This window comes from Ambystoma mexicanum, chromosome 9 (genome assembly GCF_040938575.1).
Source record: "Ambystoma mexicanum isolate Mex_15411 chromosome 9, UKY_AmexF1_1, whole genome shotgun sequence".
In the NCBI taxonomy this organism is placed as follows: Eukaryota; Metazoa; Chordata; class Amphibia; order Caudata; family Ambystomatidae; genus Ambystoma; species Ambystoma mexicanum.
In genome coordinates, this window is record NC_090931.1 from 1,179,766,754 (window position 1) to 1,179,790,579 (window position 23,826).

At 47.3% G+C, this 23,826-nt stretch overlaps 1 protein-coding gene across 3 annotated transcripts in view; it reads left to right on the top strand.

The window, feature by feature from the left end:
- LRP1B (LDL receptor related protein 1B) overlaps window positions 1-23,826 on the top strand; it is a 4,835,697-nt gene that overhangs the window by 2,705,875 nt on the left and 2,105,996 nt on the right. The window lies entirely within an intron of this gene.

The following is a 23,826-nucleotide window of genomic DNA, read 5'->3' on the forward strand; positions in this document are numbered from 1 at the left end:
CCATTGCAAAAGAGGACTAGCCATGTGCAAATCAGTCAGCAGCTGCCGCCACCGAAGGTAGCAGCCGAGCCCGAACTGCTAGGCCAGGACCCCTCTGCACAGAAAACCAAGCAACCCCAGACATGTTTCGGCCTTGTTGGACCTCCTCAGTGAGATGCAGCCTGGTTCCCTGTGGCGCAGCGAGCAAGGGACCCATGTCTGGGCATACCCTCTCTCACAAGGAGAAACAAACTGACCACAAAAGTGATGGGTGGAAGGTTTCGAATTAATCTAAACCACTGGCAATTGCTCTGGGAAACCTTCCACACCACCGTTTTTTAGCCCGTCTGCGCCATTGCAAAAGGGGACTAGCCATGTGCAAATTAGTCAGCAGCTGCCGCCACCAAAGGTAGCAGCCCAGCCCGAACTGCTAGGCCAGGACCCCTCTGCACAGAAAACCAAGCAACCCCAGACATGTTTCGGCCTTGTTGGACCTCCTCAGTGAGGTGCAGCCTGGTTCCCTGTGGCGCAGCGAGCAAGGGACCCACGTCTGGGCATACCCTCTCTCACAAGGAGAAACAAACTGACCACAAAAGTGATAGGTGGAAGGATTTGAATGAATCTAAACCACTGGCAATTGCTCTGGGCAACCTTCCACACCACCGTTTTTTAGCCCGTCTGCGCCATTGCAAAAGCGGACTAGCTATGTGCAAATCAGTCACCAGCTAACACCACCGTAGGTAGCAGCCCAGTCCGAACTGCTAGGCCAGGACCCCTCTGAACAGAAAACCAAGCAGCCCCAGACATGTTTCGGCCTTGTTGGACCTCCTCAGTGAGGTGCAGCCTGGTTCCCTGTGGCGCAGCGAGCAAGGGACCCACGTCTGGGCATACCCTCTCTCACAAGGAGAAACAAACTGACCACAAAAGTGATGGGTGGAAGGATTCGAATGAATCTAAACCACTGGCAATTGCTCTGGGCAACCTTCCACATCACTGTTTTTTAGCCCGTCTGCGCCATTGCAAAAGGGGACTAGCCATGTGCAAATCAGTCAGCAGCTGCCACCACAGAAGGTAGCAGCCGAGCCCGAACTGCAAGGCCAGGACCCCTATGCACAGTAAACCAAGCAACCCCAGACATGTTTCGGCCTTGTTGGACCTCCTCAGTGAGGTGCAGCCTGGTTCCCTGTGGCGCAGCGAGCAAGGGACCCACGTCTGGGCATACCCTCTCTCACAAGGAGAAACAAACTGACCACAAAAGTGATAGGTGGAAGGATTCGAATTAATCTAAACCACTGGCAATTGCTCTGGGCAACCTTCCACACCACCGTTTTTTAGCCCAAAGCCCGTCTGCACCATTGCAAAAGGGGACTAGCTATGTGCAAATCAGTCACCAGCTACCACCACCGAAGGTAGCAGCCCAGTCCGAACTGCTAGGCCAGGACCCCTCTGAACAGAAAACCAAGCAGCCCCAGACATGTTTCGGCCTTGTTGGACCTCCTCAGTGAGGTGCAGCCTGGTTCCCTGTGGCGCAGCGAGCAAGGGACCCACGTCTGGGCATACCCTCTCTCACAAGGAGAAACAAACTTACCACAAAAGTGATGGCTGGAAGGTTTTGAATGAATCTAAACCACTGGAAATTGCTCTGGGCAACCTTCCACACCACCGTTTTTTAGCCCGTCTGCGCCATTGCAAAAGGGGACTAGCCATGTGCAAATCAGTCAGCAGCTGCCGCCACCGAAGGTAGCAGCCCAGCCCAAACTGCTAGGCCAGGACCCCTCTGCACAGAAAAACCAAGCAACCCCAGACATGTTTCGGCCTTGTTGGACCTCCTCAGTGAGGTGCAGCCTAGTTCCCTGTGGCGCCGCGAGCAAGGGACCCACGTCTGGGCATACCCTCTCTCACAAGGAGAAACAAACTGACCACAAAAGTGATGGGTGGAAGGTTTCGAATGAATCTAAACCACTGGCAATTGCTCTGGGCAACCTTGCACACCACCATTTTTTAGCCCGTCTGCGCCATTGCAAAAGAGGACTAGCCATGTGCAAATCAGTCAGCAGCTGCCGCCACCGAAGGTAGCAGCCGAGCCCGAACTGCTAGGCCAGGACCCCTCTGCACAGAAAACCAAGCAACCCCAGACATGTTTCGGCCTTGTTGGACCTCCTCAGTGAGATGCAGCCTGGTTCCCTGTGGCGCAGCGAGCAAGGGACCCATGTCTGGGCATACCCTCTCTCACAAGGAGAAACAAACTGAAAACAAAAGTGATGGGTGGAAGGTTTCGAATGAATCTAAACCACTGGCAATTGCTCTGGGCAACCTTCCACACCACCGTTTTCTAGCCCGTCTGCACCATTGCAAAAGGGGACTAGCCATGTGCAAATTAGTCAGCAGCTGCCGCCACCAAAGGTAGCAGCCCAGCCCGAACTGCTAGGCCAGGACCCCTCTGCACAGAAAACCAAGCAACCCCAGACATGTTTCGGCCTTGTTGGACCTCCTCAGTGAGGTGCAGCCTGTTTCCCTGTGGCGCAGCGAGCAAGGGACCCACATCTGGGCATACCCTCTCTCACAAGGAGAAACAAACTGACCACAAAAGTGATAGGTGGAAGGATTTGAATGAATCTAAACCACTGGCAATTGCTCTGGGCAACCTTCCACACCACCATTTTTTTTTAGCCCGTCTGCGCCATTGCAAAAGCGGACTAGCTATGTGCAAATCAGTCACCAGCTAACACCACCGTAGGTAGCAGCCCAGTCCGAACTGCTAGGCCAGGACCCCTCTGAACAGAAAACCAAGCAGCCCCAGACATGTTTCGGCCTTGTTGGACCTCCTCAGTGAGGTGCAGCCTGGTTCCCTGTGGCGCAGCGAGCAAGGGACCCACGTCTGGGCATACCCTCTCTCACAAGGAGAAACAAACTGACCACAAAAGTGATGGGTGGAAGGATTCGAATGAATCTAAACCACTGGCAATTGCTCTGGGCAACCTTCCACACCACCGTTTTTTAGCCCGTCTGCGCCATTGCAAAAGGGGACTGGCCATGTGCAAATTAGTCAGCAACTGCCGCCATCAAAGGTAACAGCCCAGCCCGAACTGCTAGGCCAGGACCCCTCTGCACAGAAAACCAAGCAACCCCAGACATGTTTCGGCCGTGTTGGACCTCCTCAGTGAGGTGCAGCCTGGTTCCCTGTGGTGCAGCGAGCAAGGGACCCACGTCTGGGCATACCCTCTCTCACAAGGAGAAACAAACTGACCACAAAAGTGATGGGTGGAAGGTTTCGAATGAATCTAAACCACTGGCAATTGCTCTGGGCAACCTTCCACACCACCGTTTTTTAGCCCGTCTGCGCCATTGCAAAAGGGGACTAGCCATGTGCAAATCAGTCAGCAGCTGCCACCACAGAAGGTAGCAGCCGAGCCCGAACTGCAAGGCCAGGACCCCTCTGCACAGTAAACCAAGCAACCCCAGACATGTTTCGGCCTTGTTGGACCTCCTCAGTGAGGTGCAGCCTGGTTCCCTGTGGCGCAGCGAGCAAGGGACCCACGTCTGGGCATACCCTCTCTCACAAGGAGAAACAAACTGACCACAAAAGTGATAGGTGGAAGGATTCGAATTAATCTAAACCACTGGCAATTGCTCTGGGCAACCTTCCACACCACCGTTTTTTAGCCCAAAGCCCGTCTGCGCCATTGCAAAAGGGGACTAGCTATGTGCAAATCAGTCACCAGCTACCACCACCGAAGGTAGCAGCCCAGTCCGAACTGCTAGGCCAGGACCCCTCTGAACAGAAAACCAAGCAGCCCCAGACATGTTTCGGCCTTGTTGGACCTCCTCAGTGAGGTGCAGCCTGGTTCCCTGTGGCGCAGCGAGCAAGGGACCCACGTCTGGGCATACCCTCTCTCACAAGGAGAAACAAACTGACCACAAAAGTGATAGCTGGAAGGTTTTGAATGAATCTAAACCACTGGAAATTGCTCTGGGCAACCTTCCACACCACCGTTTTTTAGCCCGTCTGCGCCATTGCAAAAGGGGACTAGCCATGTGCAAATCAGTCAGCAGCTGCCGCCACCGAAGGTAGCAGCCCAGCCCAAACTGCTAGGCCAGGACCCCTCTGCACAGAAAAACCAAGCAGCCCCAGACATGTTTCGGCCTTGTTGGACCTCCTCAGTGAGGTGCAGCCTAGTTCCCTGTGGCGCCGCGAGTAAGGGACCCACGTCTGGGCATACCCTCTCTCACAAGGAGAAACAAACTGACCACAAAAGTGATAGGTGGAAGGTTTCGAATGAATCTAAACCACTGGCAATTGCTCTGGGCAACCTTGCACACCACCATTTTTTAGCCCGTCTGCGCCATTGCAAAAGAGGACTAGCCATGTGCAAATCAGTCAGCAGCTGCCGCCACCGAAGGTAGCAGCCGAGCCCGAACTGCTAGGCCAGGACCCCTCTGCACAGAAAACCAAGCAACCCCAGACATGTTTCGGCCTTGTTGGACCTCCTCAGTGAGATGCAGCCTGGTTCCCTGTGGCGCAGCGAGCAAGGGACCCATGTCTGGGCATACCCTCTCTCAGAAGGAGAAACAAACTGACCACAAAAGTGATGGGTGGAAGGTTTCGAATGAATCTAAACCACTGGCAATTGCTCTGGGAAACCTTCCACACCACCGTTTTTTAGCCCGTCTGCGCCATTGCAAAAGGGGACTAGCCATGTGCAAATTAGTCAGCAGCTGCCGCCACCAAAGGTAGCAGCCCAGCCCGAACTGCTAGGCCAGGACCCCTCTGCACAGAAAACCAAGCAACCCCAGACATGTTTCGGCCTTGTTGGACCTCCTCAGTGAGGTGCAGCCTGGTTCCCTGTGGCGCAGCGAGCAAGGGACCCACGTCTGGGCATACCCTCTCTCACAAGGAGAAACAAACTGACCACAAAAGTGATAGGTGGAAGGATTTGAATGAATCTAAACCACTGGCAATTGCTCTGGGCAACCTTCCACACCACCGTTTTTTAGCCCGTCTGCGCCATTGCAAAAGCGGACTAGCTATGTGCAAATCAGTCACCAGCTAACACCACCGTAGGTAGCAGCCCAGTCCGAACTGCTAGGCCAGGACCCCTCTGAACAGAAAACCAAGCAGCCCCAGACATGTTTCGGCCTTGTTGGACCTCCTCAGTGAGGTGCAGCCTGGTTCCCTGTGGCGCAGCGAGCAAGGGACCCACGTCTGGGCATACCCTCTCTCACAAGGAGAAACAAACTGACCACAAAAGTGATGGGTGGAAGGATTCGAATGAATCTAAACCACTGGCAATTGCTCTGGGCAACCTTCCACATCACCGTTTTTTAGCCCGTCTGCGCCATTGCAAAAGGGGACTAGCCATGTGCAAATCAGTCAGCAGCTGCCACCACAGAAGGTAGCAGCCGAGCCCGAACTGCAAGGCCAGGACCCCTCTGCACAGTAAACCAAGCAACCCCAGACATGTTTCGGCCTTGTTGGACCTCCTCAGTGAGGTGCAGCCTGGTTCCCTGTGGCGCAGCGAGCAAGGGACCCACGTCTGGGCATACCCTCTCTCACAAGGAGAAACAAACTGACCACAAAAGTGATAGGTGGAAGGATTCGAATTAATCTAAACCACTGGCAATTGCTCTGGGCAACCTTCCACACCACCGTTTTTTAGCCCAAAGCCCGTCTGCACCATTGCAAAAGGGGACTAGCTATGTGCAAATCAGTCACCAGCTACCACCACCGAAGGTAGCAGCCCAGTCCGAACTGCTAGGCCAGGACCCCTCTGAACAGAAAACCAAGCAGCCCCAGACATGTTTCGGCCTTGTTGGACCTCCTCAGTGAGGTGCAGCCTGGTTCCCTGTGGCGCAGCGAGCAAGGGACCCACGTCTGGGCATACCCTCTCTCACAAGGAGAAACAAACTTACCACAAAAGTGATGGCTGGAAGGTTTTGAATGAATCTAAACCACTGGAAATTGCTCTGGGCAACCTTCCACACCACCGTTTTTTAGCCCGTCTGCGCCATTGCAAAAGGGGACTAGCCATGTGCAAATCAGTCAGCAGCTGCCGCCACCGAAGGTAGCAGCCCAGCCCAAACTGCTAGGCCAGGACCCCTCTGCACAGAAAAACCAAGCAACCCCAGACATGTTTCGGCCTTGTTGGACCTCCTCAGTGAGGTGCAGCCTAGTTCCCTGTGGCGCCGCGAGCAAGGGACCCACGTCTGGGCATACCCTCTCTCACAAGGAGAAACAAACTGACCACAAAAGTGATGGGTGGAAGGTTTCGAATGAATCTAAACCACTGGCAATTGCTCTGGGCAACCTTGCACACCACCATTTTTTAGCCCGTCTGCGCCATTGCAAAAGAGGACTAGCCATGTGCAAATCAGTCAGCAGCTGCCGCCACCGAAGGTAGCAGCCGAGCCCGAACTGCTAGGCCAGGACCCCTCTGCACAGAAAACCAAGCAACCCCAGACATGTTTCGGCCTTGTTGGACCTCCTCAGTGAGATGCAGCCTGGTTCCCTGTGGCGCAGCGAGCAAGGGACCCATGTCTGGGCATACCCTCTCTCACAAGGAGAAACAAACTGAAAACAAAAGTGATGGGTGGAAGGTTTCGAATGAATCTAAACCACTGGCAATTGCTCTGGGCAACCTTCCACACCACCGTTTTTTAGCCCGTCTGCACCATTGCAAAAGGGGACTAGCCATGTGCAAATTAGTCAGCAGCTGCCGCCACCAAAGGTAGCAGCCCAGCCCGAACTGCTAGGCCAGGACCCCTCTGCACAGAAAACCAAGCAACCCCAGACATGTTTCGGCCTTGTTGGACCTCCTCAGTGAGGTGCAGCCTGTTTCCCTGTGGCGCAGCGAGCAAGGGACCCACATCTGGGCATACCCTCTCTCACAAGGAGAAACAAACTGACCACAAAAGTGATAGGTGGAAGGATTTGAATGAATCTAAACCACTGGCAATTGCTCTGGGCAACCTTCCACACCACCATTTTTTTTTAGCCCGTCTGCGCCATTGCAAAAGCGGACTAGCTATGTGCAAATCAGTCACCAGCTAACACCACCGTAGGTAGCAGCCCAGTCCGAACTGCTAGGCCAGGACCCCTCTGAACAGAAAACCAAGCAGCCCCAGACATGTTTCGGCCTTGTTGGACCTCCTCAGTGAGGTGCAGCCTGGTTCCCTGTGGCGCAGCGAGCAAGGGACCCACGTCTGGGCATACCCTCTCTCACAAGGAGAAACAAACTGACCACAAAAGTGATGGGTGGAAGGATTCGAATGAATCTAAACCACTGGCAATTGCTCTGGGCAACCTTCCACACCACCGTTTTTTAGCCCGTCTGCGCCATTGCAAAGGGGGACTAGCCATGTGCAAATCAGTCTGCAGCTGCCTCCACCGAAAGTAGCAGGCCAGTCCGAACTGCTAGGCCAGGACCCCTCTGCACAGAAAACCAAGCAACCCCAGACATGTTTCAGCCTTGTTGGACCTCCTCAGTGAGGTGGAGCCTGGTTCCCTGTGGCGCAGCGAGCAAGGGACCCACGTCTTGGCATACCCTCTCTCACAAGGAGAAACAAACTGACCACAAAAGTGATGGCTGGAAGGTTTTGAATGAATCTAAACCACTGGCAATTGCTCTGGGCAACCTTCCACACCACCGTTTTTTAGCCCGTCTGCGCCATTGCAAAAGGGGACTAGCCATGTGCAAATCAGTCAGCAGCAGCCGCCACCGAAGGTAGCAGCCCAGCCCAAATTGCTAGGCCAGGACCCCTCTGCAAGGAAAACCAAGCAACCCCAGACATGTTTCGGCCTTGTTGGACCTCCTCAGTGAGGTGCAGCCTGGTTCCCTGTGGCGCCGCGAGCAAGGGGCCCACGTCTGGGCATACCCTCTCTCACAAGGAGAAACAGACTGACCACAAAAGTGATGGGTAGAAGGTTTCAAATGAATCTAAACCACTGGCAATTGCTCTGGGCAACCTTCCACACCACCGTTTTTTAGCCCGTCTGCGCCATTGCAAAAGGGGACTAGCCATGTGCAAATTAGTCAGCAACTGCCGCCACCAAAGGTAACAGCCCACCCCGAACTGCTAGGCCAGGACCCCTCTGCACAGAAAACCAAGCAACCCCAGACATGTTTCGGCCGTGTTGGACCTCCTCAGTGAGGTGCAGCCTGGTTCCCTGTGGCGCAGCGAGCAAGGGACCCACGTCTGGGCATACCCTCTCTCACAAGGAGAAACAAACTGACCACAAAAGTGATGGGTGGAAGGTTTCGAATGAATCTAAACCACTGGCAATTGCTCTGGGCAACCTTCCACACCACCGTTTTTTAGCCCGTCTGCGCGATTGCAAAAGGGGACTAGCCATGTGCAAATCAGTCAGCAGCTGCCACCACAGAAGGTAGCAGCCGAGCCCGAACTGCAAGGCCAGGACCCCTCTGCACAGTAAACCAAGCAACCCCAGACATGTTTCGGCCTTGTTGGACCTCCTCAGTGAGGTGCAGCCTGGTTCCCTGTGGCGCAGCGAGCAAGGGACCCATGTCTGGGCATACCCTCTCTCACAAGGAGAAACAAACTGACCACAAAAATGATAGGTGGAAGGATTTGAATAAATCTAAACCACTGGCAATTGCTCTGGGCAACCTTCCACACCACCGTTTTTTAGCCCAAAGCCCGTCTGCGCCATTGCAAAAGGGGACTAGCTATGTGCAAATCAGTCACCAGCTACCACCACCGAAGGTAGCAGCCCAGTCCGAACTGCTAGGCCAGGACCCCTCTGAACAGAAAACCAAGCAGCCCCAGACATGTTTCGGCCTTGTTGGACCTCCTCAGTGAGGTGCAGCCTGGTTCCCTGTGGCGCAGCGAGCAACGGACCCACGTCTGGGCATACCCTCTCTCACAAGGAGAAACAAACTGACCACAAAAGTGATTGGTGGAAGGTTTCGAATGAATCTAAACCACTGGCAATTGCTCTGGGCAAGCTTCCACACCACCGTTTTTTAGCCCGTCTACGCCATTGCAAAAGGGGACTAGCCATGTGCAAATCAGTCAGCAGCTGCCGCCACCGAAAGTAGCAGGCCAGTCCGAACTGCTAGGCCAGGACCCCTCTGCACAGAAAACCAAGCAACCCCAGACATGTTTCGGCCTTGTTGGACCTCCTCAGTGAGGTGGAGCCTGGTTCCCTGTGGTGCAGCGAGCAAGGGACCCACGTCTGGGCATATCCTCTCTCACAAGGAACAACAAACTGACCACAAAAGTGATGGCTGGAAGGTTTTGAATGAATCTAAACCACTGGCAATTGCTCTGGGCAACCTTCCACACCACCGTTTTTTAGCCCGTCTGCGCCATTGCAAAAGGGGACTAGCCATGTGCAAATTGGTCAGCAACTGCCGCCACCAAAGGTAACAGCCCAGCCCGAACTGCTAGGCCAGGACCCCTCTGCACAGAAAACCAAGCAACCCCAGACATGTTTCGGCCGTGTTGGACCTCCTCAGTGAGGTGCAGCCTGGTTCCCTGTTGCGCAGCGAGCAAGGGACCCACGTCTGGGCATACCCTCTCTCACAAGGAGAAACAAACTGACCAGAAAAGTGATGGGTGGAAGGTTTCGAATGAATCTAAACCACTGGCAATTGCTCTGGGCAACCTTCCACACCACCATTTTTTAGCCCGTCTGCGCCATTGCAAAAGGGGACTAGCCATGTGCAAATCAGTCAGCAGCTGCCACCACAGAAGGTAGCAGCCGAGCCCGAACTGCAAGGCCAGGACCCCTCTGCACAGTAAACCAAGCAACCCCAGACATGTTTCGGCCTTGTTGGACCTCCTCAGTGAGGTGCAGCCTGGTTCCCTGTGGCACAGCGAGCAAGGGACCCACGTCTGGGCATACCCTCTCTCACAAGGAGAAACAAACTGACCACAAAAGTGATAGGTGGAAGGATTCGAATTAATATAAACCACTGGCAATTGCTCTGGGCAACCTTCCACACCACCGTTTTTTAGCCCAAAGCCCGTCTGCGCCATTGCAAAAGGGGACTAGCTATGTGCAAATCAGTCACCAGCTACCACCACCGAAGGTAGCAGCCCAGTCCGAACTGCTAGGCCAGGACCCCTCTGAACAGAGAACCAAGCAGCCCCAGACATGTTTCGGCCTTGTTGGACCTCCTCAGTGAGGTGCAGCCTGGTTCCCTGTGGCGCAGCGAGCAAGGGACCCACGTCTGGGCATACCCTCTCTCACAAGGAGAAACAAACTGACCACAAAAGTGATGGGTGGAAGGTTTCGAATGAATCTAAACCACTGGCAATTGCTCTGGGCAACCTTCCACACCACCGTTTTTTAGCCCGTCTACGCCATTGCAAAAGGGGACTAGCCATGTGAAAATCAGTCAGCAGCTGCCGCCACCGAAGGTAGCAGCCCAGCCCGAACTGCTAGGCCAGGACCCCTCTGCACAGTAAACCAAGCAACCCCAGACATGTTTCAGCCTTGTTGGACCTCCTCAGTGAGGTGCAGCCTGGTTCCCTGTGGCGCAGCGAGCAAGGGACCCACGTCTGGGCATACCCTCTCTCACAAGGAGAAACAAACTGACCACAAAAGTGATAGGCGGAAGGATTCGAATGAATCTAAACCACTGGCAATTGCTCTGGGCAACCTTCCACACCACCGTTTTTTAGCCCGTCTGCGCCATTGCAAAAGGGGACTAGCTATGTGCAAATCAGTCACCAGCTACCACCACCGAAGGTAGCAGCCCAGTCCGAACTGCTAGGCCAGGACCCCTCTGAACAGAAAACCAAGCAACCCAGACATGTTTCGGCCTTGTTGGACCTCCTCACTGAGGTGCAGCCTGGTACCCTGTGGCGCAGCGAGCAAGGGACACACGTCTGGGCATAGCCTCTCTCACAAGGAGAAACAAACTGACCACAAAAGTGATGGGTGGAAGGTTTCAAAAGAATCTAAACCACTGGCAATTGCTCTGGGCAACCTTCCACACCACCGTTTTTTAGCCTGTCTGCGCCATTACAAAAGGGGACTAGCCATGTGCAAATCAGTCAGCAGCTGCCGCCACCGAAGGTAGCAGCCCAGCCCGAACTGCTAGGCCAGGACCCCTCTGCATAGAAAACCAAGCAACCCCAGACATGTTTCGGCCTTGTTGGACCTCCTCAGTGAGGTGCAGCCTGGTTCCCTGTGGCGCAGCGAGCAAGGGACCCACGTCTGGGCATACCCTCTCTCACAAGGAGAAACAAACTGACCACAAAAGTGATGGGTGGAAGGTTTCGAATGAATCTAAACCACTGGCAATTGCTCTGGGCAACCTTCCACACCACTGCTTTTTTGCCCGTCTGCGCCATTGCAGAAGAGGTCTAGCCATGTGCAAATCAGACAGCAGCTGCCGCCACCGAAGGTAGCAGCCCAGCCCGAACTGCTAGGCCAGGACCCCTTTACACAGAAAACCAAGCAACCCCAGACATGTTTTGGCCTTGTTGAACCTCCTCAAGATGCTGGGTAGGGTTTTGTATGTGTTTCGGTGTTTCTAAAAGGCTTGTGTTAATGTTGTAAATATGTACTTCTTTTTGTTAGGTTGCAGTGAATGTGTGTAGGCCATTTATTTGTTTTCTTACAATATAGTCCTCCTTTTCGGCTTTTAAGTTTGGAAAGTTTAAAACCCCCCATTTTGTCCACCTTTCTCATATTGACTGCAGAACTCACACTGTGCAGTTCATGTTACCTGTGACAAAATATGGTTGACTTTATCAGTTTTTTGTCATTGGTTTGTTGACAGTTTTATTTGATAATATGTTGATAATAGGGTTTTATGATTTTTTTTGTTTATCTTACTATATATGTTAACAATGACGTGGTCCTGCTGTATATGTAGAAAATCGGTGGGAATAATTGCTCGAAGTTGTTTATTAGGAAAGAAAATTAAATTCAGTGAGGTGCATGATATAGAATCATTAAGTATAGTTCCTTCATTAAAAAGAAAAGAATAATCACAGAGCAGTAGAAATGTGGTTTTATTTACAATGCTTTTATGATAACCAATGGTGTGTTTGAAAGTACAGTTTTGGGTGATCTGAAAATGTTTGCATTTTAAAAAAGATATAATTTTGCTGAAGTGGGGTGATCTGAAAATGTGTGTGCTTTAAAAAGATTGTTTTTGCTGAAGTGTGTTACTGTGTGGTTATCTATAAGAGAAAATATGTGGTCTTTATTTGTTGATTGTTTTGTGAAACACAGACTTAATTTCATAAAAATTATGTTTGATTGGTTTTATTTTTAAATTAACATTCATAAAGTATATAGGAATGGTATTAGTTGTGCAAACTCCTATTATGTAAAACAAGAAATGGAATGAATGTTTTGGTGCAAATTGCCCCAAAAAATGCATACGCAGTATGGGTTCAGCAATGTAATTTTAGTACACAAATTAGAGGTTGTAAAATTTTGGGATGGTTTATTGGAAGTTTCCATGTGCAACAGTTTAAAATAGGAAACACACTGATTTTGTGTGATGTTCTTGTTACTCTACTGCTACTTGATATAGACATACTGGCATCTGTCAATGGCAGTTTACTGGGCACACTAGTTCCTCTGTGCAGTTAAGGGAAATATTTAGCATGCCCATAGTTACAGTTCAGACCAACGCTAGAGCTTTAATAAAGAGCCTTGGGCATTACCTGATGCAGGAATGCCCCTCCGGCTCTGGGTTTACTGCTATTGGAACTATGGCCCATTACACTGGAGTAGTAATAGTGTCTTTATTTGTTTTGAAGACACACCCGCATTTCGAAACCGAAATAGATTTCAGCCATAGAATGGGATTCAAAGTTTATTCACCCTTTCAATGGTTACTGTTTAATACAGGAGAACGTCATGTGCATACTTTGAGAACTCAGAATGTTTTTAAGCAATATTTTGTGCCCATGCCTTAGGAGAACAATTTTGTATTAGGGATAGATGGTGTGAACTATGCGTCATACTAGCACATAATCTATACTGGATGGTCTGGCCCATACTGGGCTGCCGTGTTTTTTGCCTTATATATTTTGTCGTTTATCTTCAAAGTAGTTGTGAGTGGTGGCTGTGCAGAATTAACCTCCCACCATTAAGGTGCTACCAGCGATACCCAGTGTCTTCAAAAACCTGCAGCACTTTAACACTCTATTAGAAGAGTCATTAGAAATACTATAAAGGTTCAGATAGGAGGCTTTATTGTGTATGACATTGTGGGCCTCATTACAAGGTTGGAGGTAGCCTTGCTTGTAAAACCAGCAAGGCTACCTCCAAACTTGCAAGAAAGTCCGGCACCCGCAAATGGGCAATTACTGGGGTATTCCGGCCCCGTCAGACCCAGTAATTGCCCTTTCGCGGTTGCCGGAATCGAGTGATCCCCATTCCTATTTGAGCCCAATAGGGCTCAATGGGAATGGGGATGCCTGTGGAACCGGCATGGTTCATTACGATGCTGGTGCTACAGGCAGAGGATGTTCATTGCACATTGTGCAAGAAAACACTAAGACATGGCCCTGCTAATGTTCTGTCTCAAATATTGGGAACATGAATCACGATAAATCATCTGGTGGGAGTCGCCTGGGATGATATGGACGATACGTATTGGAAATTGCATGTGCACCTCAAAATGAAAGTGCTTGGGGTTCATGTGTTAGGTGCATGGAAATTGCCACCACGTTCAGTAGGTGAATCCATGAGTGTGACACCACCAACACTGAATGAATCCTCGACTTTGGCAGCAGTGTCAACTACACATGTTTCAGTTTTACCGTCTTCCAATGTCTAATTGATTAGAGTTAGCTGTGATCTATGCCTACAATGGGTAGCTGTGGGAGGTGGTGTAACTAGGTGTTGGGACAAGTTAATACCTGAATACTGATTGTTTTCCGGCTGCATCCTTTTTTTTACTTATATGTGGTCTTATATTGTCTCTATAGTTGTGAGTAGTGGATGTGCATTATCAACTTTCACTGATTAAAGGTGCTGCCAGCAACAGCCAGAGTTTTCAAATACCAGCACTGTTACACACTATTAGAAGAGTCATTCGAAATGCTAGAGAGGTTTGGAGAGGAGGCTTTACTTTTTGAGGCATTGTTGTTTTAGAGTTGTCATATATTTTATTTTCCTCACCAGTTGGACATTTGAACATGTCTTACCATGAGAACAGCAGCAGTAGCAATGCTTTTTTTACAGTAGATTATTTGGTGCAGATTGTAGGCCATGATTTAAAAGGGATGCAGAGGATGTTCAGTGCACATTTTAAAAGAAAAAACTAAGATGTGGCCCTTCTAATGTTCCATAAAATATATTGGAAACATGAATCATGATAAATCATCTGGTGTGAGTCACCTCGGATGATGTGGATGATGCGTATTGGAAATTGCATGAGCATCACCAAATAAAAATGCTTGCGGCTCATGTATTCTGTGCATGAACAATATCAATATGGTTTGGGTGGTCCCAGATCAGTTATTTGTATCCTAGCAGTGGATATCTGACTTCAGTGCCCCCAGCTAAGTTTTGGTGGGGCTATCTTGTTGGAGGACAAATGCAGAAACAAAAACATGAATTATCCTTCTGCATTAAGGTCCATTTATACCTACTGGTATACCAAAGATCAGGGAGACCATACTCAGAGTGTCTCCAGATGGAAAGAGTGACATGGATTTAAAGGTTTTGAAGGCAACTCCATTTTTAGATTGTCTCACCTAGTAGACGACGTATGATTTCTGTATTATTGGGCAGAATGTTGCATAATTATAAAAATGCTTTATGACTGCTATACATTCCAAATTGTTGGTTTGTTGGATTTCATCTATCATTTGTGTTAGATTGTGAATCAATGTGCAGCTTTCTTTCATCCTCATGTCAGGAGGTGATGGTTATTTATGAACTTTAAAACATTGCTCTTCTAATTTTCCCCCAATTTGGGGAGGCACTCTTTGCACCTTTTTGTACACTGCACTTTACATATGTATTGTGTATTTTTGAAATTTGTATGATGTTTACAACTTTTGTATTATCTTGTGACAAAGCCAGCGGAATGCGGCTATGAAAAACTAACAATGAAATGAAGCATATTTGGTTAAATCGTACCACCATTCCACCTCCATGTTGTTTCCTAACGATCTGAAATGTGACAGAGCTCCACAGTGGTCCAATTGTTTTCAATGCACTGTCACCGTAGGAAAAAAAAGAATTTACCTTCATCCAACACTGAGGAACAGGTTCCATGTGTTTGTTATGTTTAGCACAATCTTTAAATGTCCTTTCCTCAAATGTTAGAATGGTCTGAACTGATTAATTTAGATCCTATGAGGCTATTTATTCGTAGTAAATGGCCCCTTTATTTTTAGTACCAGTAATTGCAACTGGTGTTTAGTAAGTTGATTTATCTTAATACCAATGTGGCTATCACTTTGTTTCTAATCAGAACAAGATGTTCCTTTTGCAAATATTGCGTTACCTTTCCATTTACTTAGCATCCAATGCACAGGGTGGTAGGAAACTGCCAGCAGGTATTTTTGAACAATGGACATGCAAATAATGTCTATCATAAATAAATATGTTGTGAAATAGATACCCAATTGTTGTCAGGCAATTTTGGACTCAGAAGTGCCTGACCATTCTTGTTGAGTACTGATATGGCTGAAGGTGCCAATAGATATCAGTTTAACACGTGGCCGTCTTCCATCTTCCTAGTCCCAATGTGTTCTTAATGGGAGATGCACTGAATAACCATATTTCAATCTGTATGTATAAATTTAAGTCTGAATGCAACCCTATTTTGTGGCCATTTCACCTTTCAGCTCACATTGCTACTTGAAACAGTGCACAGAGTTATGCATGTATCCCCTATATGCATGTCTGTGATTAACTGATTTACCCCCTGAACCAGAAGTCAGTTTACATATAACCACTATCGTGACTATTTAGCCACTTAGCATAAGTAGAAAGTGTGGCTGTTTAGTAGAGGAAACATTCTTGCCGAAACGTCCCTCAATTGTCTTATAAAAGTCAGATCAGGAAAATTAACCTGCTCACATGGTATCCTTCCACATCTACAGCTTAAGCTTAATGCAGTTGTTGTTTGGCTCTAAAGTCAATGTGTTTTGTAATCACGTCTATTGGTATCATCTGTTTTGCATGGTATATCTAATTCACAAAATCAACTTTCTTATTGTGCATTACTGTTTGCGAAAATAACATTATTGGGATCGTGGGTTGTAAATAGGGCCTTAGAATTTGAGTCAAACCATCATTTTTGGGCACAGCATGTTCAATGACGTTATCCTTTTGAAAACATCTATTCATATTCCAATTGTTGACTAAGCAACATTATCTACGTTCAAGAATTAAACAATTAACTTTTCCTAAAACATCTGTTCTAATATTGTCACATACCCATGAGATGCCAGTTGCTCTTAGGTTTCATCAGTGTGTCATGAAACACTGTATTATTTCAATACATCTGAATAAGTGAGCCATAAAGGATTGTGTTTGCTGAATGCAGTTCACTAAAGTTGAACTCACGTGGATGCTGTCATTTGAAAACACTGAGAATATTACTGACATCCACCAAGAAATGGTGGCAGTTATTTAGGCATTTCCATTCAAAACTTGAGAAAGTCATTCTATTTACCAACCCATTGTGAGGAAGAACACTCCAAACATTGAGTTCTAGCTAGTGTTTCAAGTTGTGTGAAAACCTCCTGGTATCTTTACTCCAGCCTCCAAACATGTAACTCTGGCATTACAGTGTATGCTACTATACACACAGAATTGTCCCCCCTGCTTTTTAATATGTACATCCGCTCGCCTTTCAAAATGTAATCTACAATATCATTCATATGTGGATGCTACACATATCTATGTGTGGTTAACAAGTTCGGTGTATGCAGCAGCCCTCCCCTTTATAATGTCCAGAAAGACTTTTTGAAAAAATTCAAGAATCTTGGCTGTATCTGGCAAACTAACATGAATTGCAATGGCCAGATTAATCAGATTATTAAAACAATGTACTATCAACTAAAATTGTTGAAACCTCTCATGTCTCTTATTCTGGACAAAGATTGGTGCTCAGTGGTTGGTGCCCTTGTTAATTCAAGGCTTGACTACCGTAACTCACTTCTCCTAGGTATTCCCAAATACCAGGTTCAGCGTTTGCAGGTTGCTCAAAACTCTGCAGTGAGACTTGTCTTCTCACTGCCAAGGAAGGCATCCATTTCACACCATTGACCTGATGAGGTCCTCAGAGTGGCACTTACTTGTTGTCCCATCCTCTAAATCAGTTTGCTATGGGAACGGATGTTTCTCCTGTAAGGCTCTGCAGCTTTGGAATAACCTTGCATTTGAATTAAGGAGAGTGGAATCTCGGGAGGTGTTTAGGAAGAAGCTCAAAACCCACCTTTTTCAGTGATCTGGTTCACTACTGCTGACTGTACATCATTAAATTCCAACTGCGACCAGGTGCATCTTTTCGCTTGGATCTTTATATATGTGCTCTATAAATGCCTTTCCCATTCCATTCCATTATCAGAAACAAACAAACACACACACACACACACACACACACACACAATGTTCTAACGTGTATGTGAACTCCATTTAGACAAGATGCATTAAGACACAAGTCAAGTATGCCCCTGTTAGATTTCACATGCAACCTCTCCAAGAAGCAAGGTGGTGAGTCAGGTATACATTTCGATTCCTGGATCTAAGAACGTTCAGTTGTACATGTACTGCACTGCACTTACTTTAAAAAAATGTTATTGGCAGAAGGAGTTGCATTGTACTTACACACATCAAGTAAAAAGAAAACATGTTTCACCCATTCATACTATGATAAACAGATCCATCAAATCCACTTGTTTTTGAAGAAGCGCTGTTGGTGTTTACAGCACACATGAAGCAAGTGAAAAAGGGCGGCACACCTTAACTTTGACAAATGAAACCGTAGAGAATAACATCCGGTGCTCCAAGTCGCTAAGGTCAGTGATAACAGAGCATTCAAAAGTTCAAATCATCAGCAAGGGGTTCTCAACAGAAAGATGGCAACTAAACACCCGGCAAACACAAGCACAGTATGGTGTGATCTGAAGTGAATTTGCAAAGCACTACACTTGAAGAATAGACGTGACTGAAATATTTGTGCCAACCCTCATTACCAATTGTACGTCTTATGTTGTTGCTCTTGTTACACTCCCTTCTTGCCCTGCATGGGGGTTATCCCATGCTCCCCTTGGGCTTCTGCCTCCTCTCCTGCACCTTACCCCACACACTTGTGTACAGTTTGTTGGGGGGGTACATTTGAGGCAGTTATGAAACCACATTGTTTTCCAAGTCATGCAAGGTACCCTGTTACTGTAGTGCCATACTTCTTAAATTCCTTCGACAGGTACTCTGATGGAGTTATGCAGAAATGACACTGCCTGTATTTGGCGCATTGGCATTTAATTAGTGCACTTACTTTTTTTATATAAGAAATGCACTATTCTTATGTTTATTGTCAAACCATTCAATTTAAATACCGCCATTAATTCCATCACAACATTAGTCTAACTCGATGCCTACACGAAACCTGTGACATCGGTTGAAATAGATTTGCGAGTAAACCTCTAAAGGTAAACATCCGTTTCGAAGCTTTCTCAAAGTACAGACATTCCTGAATGTACCGCTTTCACGGTGACACTTCAAGGGCATTGGAGTACAGAAGAAGGCTCTGTGTAAAGTGTCTTCCTTCATTAAGGCGAAAAAAAAAAAAACAAGGGAGCATATGCATTTGATAAACAGAGGAACCTCGAAAAGAGACAAACAACCGATAGATGCTTCAGTGGAAACAACTTCAAATTACTTTGGAAAATGGCCAATTTCCCGCAGTTAAGATATTCTTAGATCAGGTATCCGTGTTGTAAAAAATATACCTCATTCTTCTGAATGCTTTGGATCTCTAATTATCTGTCAAGGTAAAACACAAAATACGACAGCCTGTTCAAAACACGCTGTTTCAGATGCTCGAATACATGTGTTAAATATAAACATTGTCATCTTTGTTTTTCCTGTGCATTTATGTTGTCCTTCTAACATATTAGTCTATCAGAGTATCCAAGAGTGCTTGGATTAGGCAAAATGTATATAAAATGTTAATAAGAGCAACGGTTCTTGCGCAGCATATCCCATAATTATTATTATCATTTTTTAAATGTATTAAACGTTCCGTTTTACAAAAAAAGTTTGCTTTTTCGCAGCATTCTGTAGCCATAATTATTAATTAAAAGAAAAAGAAAAGGGCATTGAAAAAGAAGCAAGGAAAAGGAGCAAAGAAACAAAGAAACAAGAAACAAGTTAGAGGAGAGACATGTGTCCAGAGTCCCGAGAGAGGGGGCAGGTGGAACACCCGCTGGAGTCATCTGAGGGGCCCCCAAAAGTGGACTTCTGCCCGTTATGGATAACTTCCAGACAACTTTCTTCAGGAAAATAGCTCCTCCACTCTCTCACTCCCTCTCCTTCCTCCCCTCTCTCCTCTCCCCCGTCAATTCCATTTCAGGCAATTTCCGCCACTAGGAGAGACATCATTTAACAGTATTTACAACAATCCAGGTTTGATAGCAGAGTTTACTCCAGGATAAAATCTGTGAATTTCTTCCCAAAAACCCTCTCTAAAAAGACCAACAGATGCCTGGTTACTGCTGGACTCGCTACCCCCCCCCCCCCCCCCCCGAGGGTCTCCCACCATTCATCTTTTCATGTAGTGGAAGTGTTCTCTCCGTTCTCAGTTCAGGGCAAAAAAGAACTAAATGTTGCATTGATTCCTCCTGGGTATTACATAAGCAGCATTTTTCATCTTTTACTCTTACGCCATAAGGATATAATGTAACCTTTGTGTGAAATATGTTAAGGTTGAATCTCAGAAAAAGTTCTCGAAATTATAGGTTCAGGTTTTAGGTACTCCAGCGTGATGTTAAGGAGGCTGGTGAGATTTCTCGATAACGTATGGATCTGGGAAGAAGATCTCCTGGCTTCTGTGTCAGACTAGTCTGCCACCCACACGGCCCTTTTAACCAGAAGAGGATTCCTGCACAAGGTGACCACACAGAGGCCTAGAGGGGACAGAATGTCTAGGTATTTATCTCTCCATTGATTCATAACCCAATCGTTCATGCCCGTTTGCTTCATTTTTATGATATGGTATTGAGGAAGGCAGTGCTGGGAGTTGAGCTTGCCAAAAATGGTTAAAGTTTTTCAGACAATTCTCACGTATAAAGATGAGAGACCCAGATTGCGCCTTATCATGGCCATCACAACCGCATTAGGGAGTCTTAGGATTTGCTTCCAAAATGTTCTCTCCAGTGTCTCCCACGTTTCCCAAAGTAACGCAAGCCTGGCTTCTCCTGCATAAGTCAGAATTGGAACTACTTTCTGGTTATAGAAGTTAATGACTGGCATCATCAAGCCTTAAGCTGTTAACTGCTTTGTTTTCAAAAGCAAGTTTGAAATAGAGACTGTCTCGCCTCCACTGGCACTGATCACAATGGCCAGATATTTTATGGATGCTGTGGGACTAATTTGGTTGTTTTCCAGCCTCCAGTATGGGATTCTCTTTCTCCTTCCCCTGGATGTTGAATCATCAGCATTTCAGTTTTATCAGCATTGATTTTCTGATTATTTAGTTCATCATACTTCTGTAGTACATCCAGTTTATATTTTAAGGCTGATAGTTCTATCCAGGAGGACCAAATCGTCGGTGTATAAGAGCATCCGGCCGAGGTTCCGATGATCTTTGGTGGAAAGCATCTAGGCAGGTCCAGAACATATTTAATGTCATTGATGTACAGGATGTGGGGTATTGGAGCCAAGGGACACCCCTGCTTGAGTCCCCTAACAGTATGGATCTCCTGTGTTAAGTTCCTGTCCTTGTCCAGCCTAATCTGCAAGGATGTTCCGGTGTAAAGATCTTTAATGGCCGCTTCTAGGTCCTTGGGACAGCCACTTACAATAATCTTGGACCACAGACACTCTCTATACATAGAGTCGAAAGCAGCCTCCATGTCTATGCAAGCTACATACGGCCTCATTACGCGGTAAGCGGTAGCCATGGCGCTATTAGCGCCATGGCTACCCCCTTACCGTATTCCGGGTCATTCCAACCATGGAAGACCCGGTAAGACCCGGTAAGTCCCCATTCCGGGAACCATTCCCCATTGAATGGGGATGGAGCTAATAACGGTACCGCAATTTGCGGTACCATTATTAGCTCTGATGTCCCTTAACGGGTCCCTTCCATAACGCCTGTTAAAATCAGGTGTTAAGGAAGGGACCCGCTAAGGGACCTCGGAATAGGGTGTTAAGGGTTTACCGGCACCGGTGCCCTTACCGGTACCGGTAATCACTTACCACCTACTGCGTAATGAGGCCCATAGAGTCTCTTATTCCCTTTCAGGGACTTTGTTTGCAGCATACTACTAAGTAGCAGATTTAATCCATAGTCTCCGTTGTTGATTCAACCAGTTTGTCTAAGATTGTACGTTTCTGAATTAGCTATCCATGACTTAAGTCGCCTTAACAACACTTCCACAAATATTTTTCCTTGGACGTCCAAGAGGGAGATGGGCGTTAGTTCTTGGGGTTTAGTCTTTCCCCTTTCTTAAATATAGGGACCACTAACACTTGTTTACATGCTTGCTTTGGAGATGATTTTTCTAATTCCAGCTCCATCGAAATTGAGGTGCCACAGGTCTTGTAGTTTGGAAGGTCCCGGGGTCTGTTTATTCGTCTTTTGGCCGAAAAGGTTTCCAAAATGCGCAACCCATCCAGACTCATGTTTTGGGTTTAATTGTAAAGAGCCACTATTTTCTTCATCACCATTTAGTAATGACCACACGTTCTTTGAATGCTTGCTCATCAAGGCGTGCATCATTTTGGTAAACAATGGCTAGGTGGGAAATAACCCAATTTCGATTTTGTTGTTTGATTTTTTTCCTTTCCCAATATCTTATTGGTAAAGGAAGAGTTTTTCTGCTACTAAGGTCTTGGAGTAGCTGACGATTTTTTGTTGCAATGAGGTCATCAAAGACGTATTTTTTCTCAAAGGTCATTTTACCTCCTTGGTTAGGTTCTTCCCTAAAGACAGCCAAGCAGGATTTGTATTCAACCCCATTGTCAACGTTCTCTTGCCACACTTTAAAGGTCTTTGTCAAAGCAGGAGCTGACTTGGCGTTTCTGTCAGGTTGCAGTAATACTCTATGTTTCCAAGGTTTCCCATTGCTCTTTTTCCCTCACTCTTGCATGGTCTTAAGCAGGTTAGGATCATCGGGTTATGGTCACTTAGTTTAGTTTGAAAAACCTTCATGGATATCACCCTTGAGAAGATGCAACCAGTCATAGAAAAATAGACTAATGTCACATTTGATAACTTATGGCACCCTCTAGATCGCCCCTTAGTTGGCCATTTAGCATGTCCAGGTCCTTGATCTGGGATTTCTCTAGCCATTGATGGCTTCCTGATTCTTATTTCTTTTGTACTGGCTTCTCATCTCCCCTGTTTTTTTTTCAAAGCCATTGAGAGAGAATCACTGTTCAAATCTACACAGAGAACTAGGCAGGGATCTATTAATTGAGTTCTTAAGTCATTGATCCATTTAATTACTGTGGATATAAAGGAGTTTGAGTCCTTGGGATTAGGGTTCAAATACAGGTTAAAAAGGACCAAGGTTCCTTCTGTGAAGTTGGGGACCTCCACTAGTGCTCCAAAGGCAATACCGACTCTCTGTCCTCACCAAGAAGAGAGTCCACATTCAAGCCCGTGTCTCGGCAGCATCTAACAGCTCAGCTGAAATCTTTAAAATCTGCAAGGAGCTGGCCAACCCTGCTGCAGTCTCTACCCCTTGTGTTGCCTCCCAGGCTCTCTGCGATGCCCTTGCCTCTCACTTTATCTCAAAAGCCCATGACATCCTGTCCACCCTCACGTTGCCTTACATTCCCCGCCCCTCTCTGTCTATGCCTGCTAACCCTCCTTCAGCCACCCCCAAAACCCTTCTCGTCCTTTCCTAATTTTTCCCCTGATGAGGCTGCTAGACAAGTCAGATCTATGAAAACCTCATCACAACAGGTTCATGCCTGTTCCTCTAAAACCATAAAGAACCACATTGACACCCTTGCGCCAGCCCTTGCTGACTTTTGCAACCACTCTTTTGCCTTTGTATACTTTCCCTCCCTTCTGTAGCACCCCCTTGTGCATCCTCTTCTCATGAAACCCACAGCTGCTCTTACCTGTCTGGCTAATTTTTGCCCAATTTCCATTACTCCCTTTCTGGGAAAACTCCTGGAAAAACTGCCCATCTGTCAGCTCAACCTTCATTCCGACACAATTGCCTGTCTCCATGACCATCAATTTGGCTTCAGAGCTGCCAGAGGCACAGAAACTGCTCTCCTGAACATCCGTGAGGATCTGCTCTCCAACCTTGATGCTAACATTCCCTCTGTCCTCATCCTACTCAATCTCTCATCTACCTTTGACATGGTCAACCATACCATCCTGCGCAACCGTCTCCATGATAACCTTGTTATCACTGATCAGGCTCTGGCCCGGCTGACCTCTTTCCTCTCTGACCGACCCACCCAGGTCAAACTTGAATCCTTCCTATCATCTATCTGAGTTCTCTAAAAAGTCAAACTTCCTACTGCACCTCCTCAGAGGTACTCTACCCTTCCTCTCTTTCCCCCAGAAGCTCACTGTCTCCCAAGCTCTGGTTCTCTCTAGGTTAGATTATTGTAACAGCCTCTTTCTAAATCTACCTGCCTCTTCTCTCCGCCCTCTGCAACTAATCCAGAACAGGACTGCAAGACTTGTGCTTGGCCTCAAG